The sequence below is a fragment of the Suricata suricatta genome, chromosome 3 (assembly GCF_006229205.1).
Source record: "Suricata suricatta isolate VVHF042 chromosome 3, meerkat_22Aug2017_6uvM2_HiC, whole genome shotgun sequence".
NCBI lineage: Eukaryota > Metazoa > Chordata > Mammalia > Carnivora > Herpestidae > Suricata > Suricata suricatta.
Genome location: NC_043702.1, coordinates 120,083,279 through 120,091,317, shown reverse-complemented (window position 1 = coordinate 120,091,317; position 8,039 = coordinate 120,083,279). Strand labels below are relative to the sequence as shown.

Sequence of the window (8,039 nt, the reverse complement as noted above, 5' to 3'; positions counted from 1 at the left end):
CTCCTGCTCCTCTCGCACATTTCTCATAGTCTTTTCTCTCTTCCATTAAATACATCTAGCTCGTGCTTTCCTCCACCCATCCTTGGCCTCATCACGCACAGACAGCTATCTTTCTGAAACTTCAGTTCCATCCATGAAGCCAAGGTTGGTAGTCATCTTTGTCCACTCTTCCTGAGTCTCCATGGCAGGCAGAAAAAGGGAAAGACAACACTGATGTGGTTCCCCCGGAAGACGGAATAAGATACACACACATACACACACCCTTGAAATTCAGGACTTGAAATGGATAGAAATGGCAGGATTTGATTTAGAGTTTTACAAGCTGAATATGGTTAGTGTAGTGCTTTCTAATCTGTCCCCAAACTGCAAGCGATCATTTCTTTTTATGGTGGGTGAGAATTTTGGCTTTGGATTCTCTTCAGTGATCTTCTGACTTCTAATTTGTTAGCATCCTGGAAGAATGGAGTAAGAGAGTGTGGTAAATCCATGTATCCCAAAGTGTGTGGGATAATAAATGGGACACTATCTTCAAATACTCAGATAAAGGAACAAAAAGGAAATGAGTTAAGAAATTGTGGCTCAAACAAGTAATTAACTGTTCTCATATAAAATATAATGATTACTATTACTTGGGAGGTACAGAATGTCATGGGCAAGAAAGCATAATCTAGAGCCAGATTCTGGTTCAAATTTACTTTGCTGGAGCAAAGTAGTCAACGTCTGGGGGTGACCATGGTGCCAAATCCACAGAGTTAATGTGGAAACTAAATGAATTAATATAGTTAAAGATACCTGGCATATAGTAACTCTACATAAATGTTACTTACTATTAGGCAAATTAACAGTTAACTAAGTACCGAAAACTATAATAGTGTTATTTAAAAATTCTAGTGTCTAACAATATAGCATGGTATGTTTTATATAGCACATAGTATAATAGAACATTTCTAATTTCTGTCAGCTTTATTTTAAGCCATTTTGCTATAAACACTTTAAATTTTTTCAATCTCAAACAAGGTTTTTTTAAACGCAGCTTTTTGTGACTGATGATTGTTCTTTACTCAAATATCCAAAAATATAAACAGAATATATTTTGTTTTTATAAAAGGAAATAAAATGAGGTTAACATTGGAAATGAAAAGCAGATTTCTTTTTAAACTTGGCTTTTGATAAATACACAAGTTATTGTTTTCCACAGTAAAATATAGCCAGTGTTTGGGAGGACTACTTTCCTGAGCATCAGATTTAATTAATAAAATTTAAAATCCAGATTCCTAACCTCTCTCATGTTTAAAGTATGACTTTAAAGAAGTTGATCATCCATCTCTGATTTCACTTTGTAAATATCCAAATGACAGTGAACCAGCTAACTTTGGATACGAATAACATATAACTGTCCTACTATCACCTTAAATGCTCTACTAGCACGCACGCACACGCACACACACACACACCCCTCCATCAGTTAGGAGTCCTTTCAGAAGCAGGTAACCTAACAGTGGCTTAAGTAAATATGACATTGTTGTTCTCCTTTTACAAAGTGTAGATATGTGACTTCCGGCTTTGGTTCAGGGGCTCAAATATAGGAAAGCTTTCCCTCAAGGCTGTAGAATGGCTGCTTCATCACACGCCATCACTTCAATATTCATGAGAGAAAGAAGGGGCTTATACACAGCACCACCAATGTCTATACTAGTATCAGAAGAGCAGAAAACCTCCCCAGAAGCTCTCTTCCACCCTTCACACACACACACACACACACACAGAGTCGACTTCCTCTTAGTTCTGAATAGATTATCCAGAATTGGGTCACATGACCACCTGAATTTCAAAGGAGTCTGGGAAAATGAGGAACACGTTATTTATGATTGTCTTAGATCAAGCATGATTGATTCACCATCTGGGCGTAGGCATTGCCACCCTGAATGAAGTCAGTGCTACTTCCAGAAGAAATCTAGATTTTGGGAAAATTGATTAGAAAAATAAGACAGATAAGAATATTGGCTTTGATTCCAAAGGTACCCAAGTTGTCTCAGGAAAATCTTTGAAGATGCAGTTACTGATATTTATATGTAAAATCACTATTGATAGTTACATAAGACAATTACATGGCTTTGAAGTAAAAGGAGAATAAATATCACTATCAAAAAATTAGGGCTGTGTTATTAAGGAAAAAGAAAATAAAACTATTGGAGGGTAACAGACAGTGTCCATCACAATAACTTACCACATACTGAGAGCTTACAGGCACAGGCCTAACCACCTGACATGCATAATGTCCTTTAATTTTCAAAACACTGTAAAATAGTCATTTGTAAATGCTGGTTATTCTCTGTTCCTTTAAATAGAGAAAATGAGTCTCACTAAAGTTGTAAGTACCTTGCCCAAGGTCAAACAACTAGTAAGTGGCAGGCTGGAATTTGAGCTCAGGTCTGATTCCAAGTTCATATTCTTTCTATAGTGTCACATTGCCCATAATTTTAAAATTGGTTCCTTAGCCATCCCTAATTCTATCTGGCTATAACATATACCCTTGACTTCATCCCGTCTTGATCACAAAACTACCCTGTACTAAGTCGTCTAGAATCTTGATTTAGAAGATTACATATTGTCTCTCCATAGGTCAAAATGTTGGAAATATAACAGTAAACAGAACAAACAGGTTCCTGATCTTTCCGTTTCCATTCTAGTAGGGAAGAAAGGCATTAAACATGTACACCAAGGTAATTCCAGAGTGAGTCTTACAGAGAAAGTAAAACAAGATAAACGAATAGTAAATGTATCTGTGGGCTACTTTTGATATGGAACCCTGATGGCTAGAAAGAGATAGTCTGGTCAAATTTGAGAAAAAGAGAATTCCAGGTAGCTGGCTTACAATGTGCAAAGAAAGGTCCAGGCAAGAATGTTTTATGGGATAGAAACTTGGAAAATAATGATTGGAGAAAGACATGATAAGAAATCAGATTTGACAGAATCTGTATTTTATTCAAAGTGCAATGGGAATTTTGACAAGTGTTAAATAAGCAGGGCTAACAAGACCTAATTTGTTTTGAGCACCATGGTAGCTGTGAGAAGGTAGCTGGAAGAACATCAAGGAGCTTTAAGTATATCGCGGAAGTGAAGATTTCAGTGAGATGGCTTGGCTGGAGCAGTGTTGGTAGAGATGGATTGATGGTAAAGATGGATAGTTCAAGATAGACAAACGCTTTGACAAAACTTACCTGTGTGGAAATTTGTTTGCTCATACAGTCTAATTTACGTGGCTTTGCAATACCACTGCGTTTTATCACCTTCTCATGGATGAGTGCCAATAAATTGTGGCCACTATTTTCTTCTTAAATGCTTTTTTTTTTTTAATGTTTATTTATTATTGAGACAGAGAGGAAACAGAGCGTGAGTAAGGGAGGGGCAGAGAGAGAGGGAGACACAGAATCCAAAGCAGCCTCCAGGCTCTGAACTGTCAGCACAGAGCCTGTCGCGGGGCTTGAACCCACGAACCGTGAGATCCTGACCTGAGCCAACGTCTGACGCTCAACCGACTGAGCCACCCAGGCGCCCCCTCTTAAATGCTTAAAAAATTCTTTTTCTAAAGTTTGTTCATTCTTCAGAAACAGAGAGACAGAGCATGAGTCTGGGAGGGGCAGAGAGAGAGAGAGAGAGAGGGAGAGGGAGACACAGAATCTGAAGGAGGCACCATGCTCCGAGCTGTCAACAAGACCCCGACGCAGGGTTCAAACCACAAGCCATGAGATCATGACCTGAGCCGCAGCCAGACAAACTCAGCTTAACCAACTGAGCCACCCAGGTGCCCCATTAAATGCTTTTAAAATACATGTCTTAAATGCTGAAAAAGTTCAACCTGATGTTTAGCATTTTCTCCTACTTGAATGGACTGTATCTACAAAGCAGTCCTGAATCAGTCCATTCATTCAGAGAAAGAAATAATGGTTAGTCTCATATCTTTTTATAGATACAGCCTGTCAAGGGTTTAGCTATGAATAATTTGACATGATAAATTGTAAGCTTCTCCCTTTTTCTCTGAATTCATAAAATTAGGACAATAAAAGTAAGATTCTCCCAGAAACTGTGTTCTGGGGTTAATCAGTGTTTTCCTAATTGAAATTATGAGTGGAGTAAGCGAGGAGAAACACATGTCACTTTTGGAAGCCTCCATTGTAAATTTACTATGGCTAAATGCTAACTCCTTCTGGAAAAACCATCTTAATTTAGTTGCAGTGGGAACTGATATTAGTGCTAGTGTTCCTTCAAGAGAAATTTAAATGCCTATGACCCGGCCTGTCCCATTCTGTTCTTTTGGTACCTAAACCCTTCAACAAAGACTTGTCAGTCAGCCTCAGAATGTGGTTTGTGTATAAAGTTGAAGCTTTTTAAACTATGGTGGAAGGGAGACATGGAGCAGCAGAATGAATGCTTTGTAAATATTCTAAAATTTCGCTTCCATTCATTTGGGTAAAGCTGACTTTATCCACAAGTCACAAGATGAAACTGGGGGTCTGACTATTAGATGGAGAATTGACCAATGGGCAAATCTAAACCAGGTGATGGAGGCCAGAAATACTCCAAGCAGGAAATCTCTGGGCTCGTGGATCTTTACGGTCTGAACGATCCTGCTTTAAAGATTTTAAAGGGGAAGCTCTGCATTTGGGAATCTTCAGAGGACTAAAAACAGACCTGCAGGTGATCAATGCAGAGTGAACGTTTTCAGTCACAATATCCCACTCAAGCATTCTTGTACAGTTGAAGGAAAGAAAAGAAACTAGATGACATTTAGTGCCTTTTAAACCCACAGAAGTTTAAGCATAATAAAAACATACCAAACACTTGACTTCCTGGCCTAACACGCTTCATGTATGGTTGTGAAGCCTGATCCAAACTATAGGAACAATGAATCGGGAGGTCTTGGTGCAAATGCAAGGTTTCTATAGTTCCCTTATTCTAAATTAGTATCAGTGGTCAGTGATTTGTAAAATGTTGGGGGAAATGGGATTTTTAGTCCATTCTCTAGATTCCAAATAAATCCTGGTTATCAGGGATTGCTGACAAGTACTTGGTTTATCTACATCACCTCCTGTTAATTAAACAAACACAAGATTAAGACTACTGCTATTAGTTATCTCATGCATTTTCTTTTCTGTTTGTTTGTTTGTTTGTTTGTTTGTTTTTAAGAGAGCACTCGTGGGGGAGGGGCAGAGAGAGGAGGGCAGAGAACCCGAAGCGGGTTCCACACAGACTTGGAACTTGTGGGGCTTGAACTCACAAACCCTGAGATCATGACCCTAGTCGAAGTCAGATGTTCAACCAACTGAGCCACCCAGGTGCCACCTATGCATTTTAAATAGCAACAGACTATATTAGCTGCTGGTTTTGATCTTAATTGGTTTGATAAATATATTTGGATTACTCAGAATCTCAAACAACTGTTAGGATCTCATTCCCTACCTATCTGACTCTTCATCTCACCCTTTATCATGCAACCCCTCCTTCCTCCCCACCCACACACAGGCATGCTGCTTATGTACTTTGTCAATTTGAAGGCAATAATACTTGTGATCCAACCATGTGACTTTCTCTTCTTGGCAAGCCAAACAAATCACTGCATATTTCTGTACTTCCCTCTCCTTTTATCAGTGATTGGGGGGAGGGGGGCGGTAATCATCCTGGCCGCCTACTTTGTTTTCATGGGTTTGGAGAGGACTGACATTGTGGAATATGGGGAACAAAAAAGAAAGCTGCTTATAAGTGCCTCGAATTACTATTTTCACATGTCTTAACTGCCATAACGAGAAGGAAAATCTTCACAATTGGGAAGGCTTTCTGAAAATTAGCCCCACTACACCAAACCTTTGATCCCCTGGTCAAACTGTCAATCTCTTGAGAACTCAGCTTTCTTGTGAAATTTCCAGGCTGTTCCCCAAACAATTGGTTGCATAAGTTCTGAGAGCCAGACCCACAGAGCTTCTCTGTGTTTTGGAAAGTTCCCTAAATAGACCTAGGTAACGATAGCAGGAGCACGGAGGCCAGGGAGTGGGGCCCCCTGTCTTTCCCCAGCACACAGCTTGCTTTTTGCTTTCTCTTGCCATCTCTCTCTCTCTTTTTCTTCTCCTCCTATCCTTCTTTACAGTCCCCTCTTCTATCCTTTGTTTCTTGCCCCCACAACATTTCCAGGCCTTGGACCAGGCTCTGACATCACGTGCTTTGCTTAGGCAAGTCTGCCACTTGACCTAGGATGAAGGACGTTTCCACATTCAACAAAAACCCAGATGGGACACCACGTACTGCACCTGGAGGTGAAGTTCTTGGTTGCCAAGTGCTCCAAGGACAATTTTTTTTCACAATGTTTTCGAACTTTTGCCACTTCAAGGAGTTAAAGATTTGGTTAAAACTATGTAAGGGTGTCATGCTAAATAACTGAAAACAAATACTGAGTTTACTATAAGACCGTGCAAGTTTTCACTTTCCTGAAGTGTGAATCAAAAGTCTGATTCCTTTGTGTTGAAAGCAGGGTTTATTTGCTAAATTGGAATATAAATTGAAAATAAATTGGATAAACTAAAAAATGTGTAACAAATTATAAATTTAACTGTATTATAAATTTTTAATTTACTTTAGTGTAGTCTCCCCCTTGATTTAATACTGAGACACTATGCATGCTATTGGTGTGTTTTTCATATCAGTAAATAAGCTTATTGCTTGCCAGTGTTATAAACTGACTTCTTGCAGTATTTTTTGCACCGCTTCCTATCGATTTTATAAAAGTCTTATTTAGACATTGGTCCTAATTGCATGTTCTTTATATTCTCACCACCCTTGTCATTGCTGTAAAATATTTTACATGTGACTTTACAAAGGTGAGATCTTTATTCTACCCCTATTTGTAAAAGATTATCTATTGATTTCCATATACAAGAAGCCTTTTTAAAGAAAAAAATCATAAATCACAATAAAATCATAAATGACAACTATAAACAAAGTTTAATAATTACCATGAATAAAAATAAATATAACATAATACACATTATTGTTTATTACATATAAAATCAATAAGAGACATAAGTAAACAATGATAAATTTAGGAATTGAAAAAAATAGGTTCAAATATGCAAATTGAGATCAACGGTATTATTGAGACTAGACTTTTCATCTATTAAAGGCTTTTGAAGTAAATCATAAACTGATTTCAAGGAAAATCTTAAGTGAGTGACATTTATCAATACAAATTAACATAGTGCATTTTGTTTGGGAGGATCTTGTATATTCTGTCATTGATAAGTAATAATCTGTGACATTTCATTATTAGCAGGACCTCCTGCATGAGTATAAATTAGAAGCCACTGAGGTTGAGATGAATAACTTTAATTATCTCACGAAATTTAAATGGATTCATTTAAAAGGCATTTACTTCTCAAAAACTAGAGGATATTTGGCAACAGAAATCAAATAAACTTTTTACTGTGATCAAAGTATAATTAGACCAGGGGTGCCTGGGTGGCTCAGTTAGTTGAGCATCTAATTCTTGCTTTCAGCTCAGGTCATGATCCTAGGGTCATGAAATGGAGCCCCACATCAGGTACCATGCCGAGTGTAAGAGCCTGCTTAAGATTCTCTCTCTCCATCCACCTTACTTGTGCTCCCTCTATCTAAACACACACACACACACACACACACACACACAGGAAAAAAAACCCATATATGTATATATATATATAATTGGATCAGATTCCTGAAGATTAAAACATCTAAAAAAACTCTCCCAATGGGCTCCTCCCCATTCCAAAGGTCTTAAAGAGGTGTCTATAATTGTTCCGTCACCTCCTGCTGCATTCACCTCTTTCTACTCCAGGAAGAGAGGGCCCATGGACTAGTTTAAGAACCATATACATCAAATTGTTCAAATAATTATACTTTTTGCAGACACAGTTTTAAGGAAACCAATATCCAGATATTTGACTTCTGTCGGGGCCGCCAAGTTTTCTGTCTGCCTCAGGCAAGGATTATCACTCTCCAGAGAGTGAACCTGT

General features: G+C 38.3%; 1 long non-coding RNA gene across 1 annotated transcript in view; it reads right to left on the bottom strand.

Moving 5' to 3' along the window:
• Positions 1-394: 394 nt before the first annotated feature.
• The window catches only part of LOC115286630, a 50,678-nt gene continuing 43,033 nt past the window's right edge, over positions 395-8,039 (bottom strand). The window contains exon 6 of the long non-coding RNA XR_003906174.1: positions 395-452. This is a non-coding gene — a long non-coding RNA (uncharacterized LOC115286630). The remainder of the gene's footprint in view (positions 453-8,039) is intronic.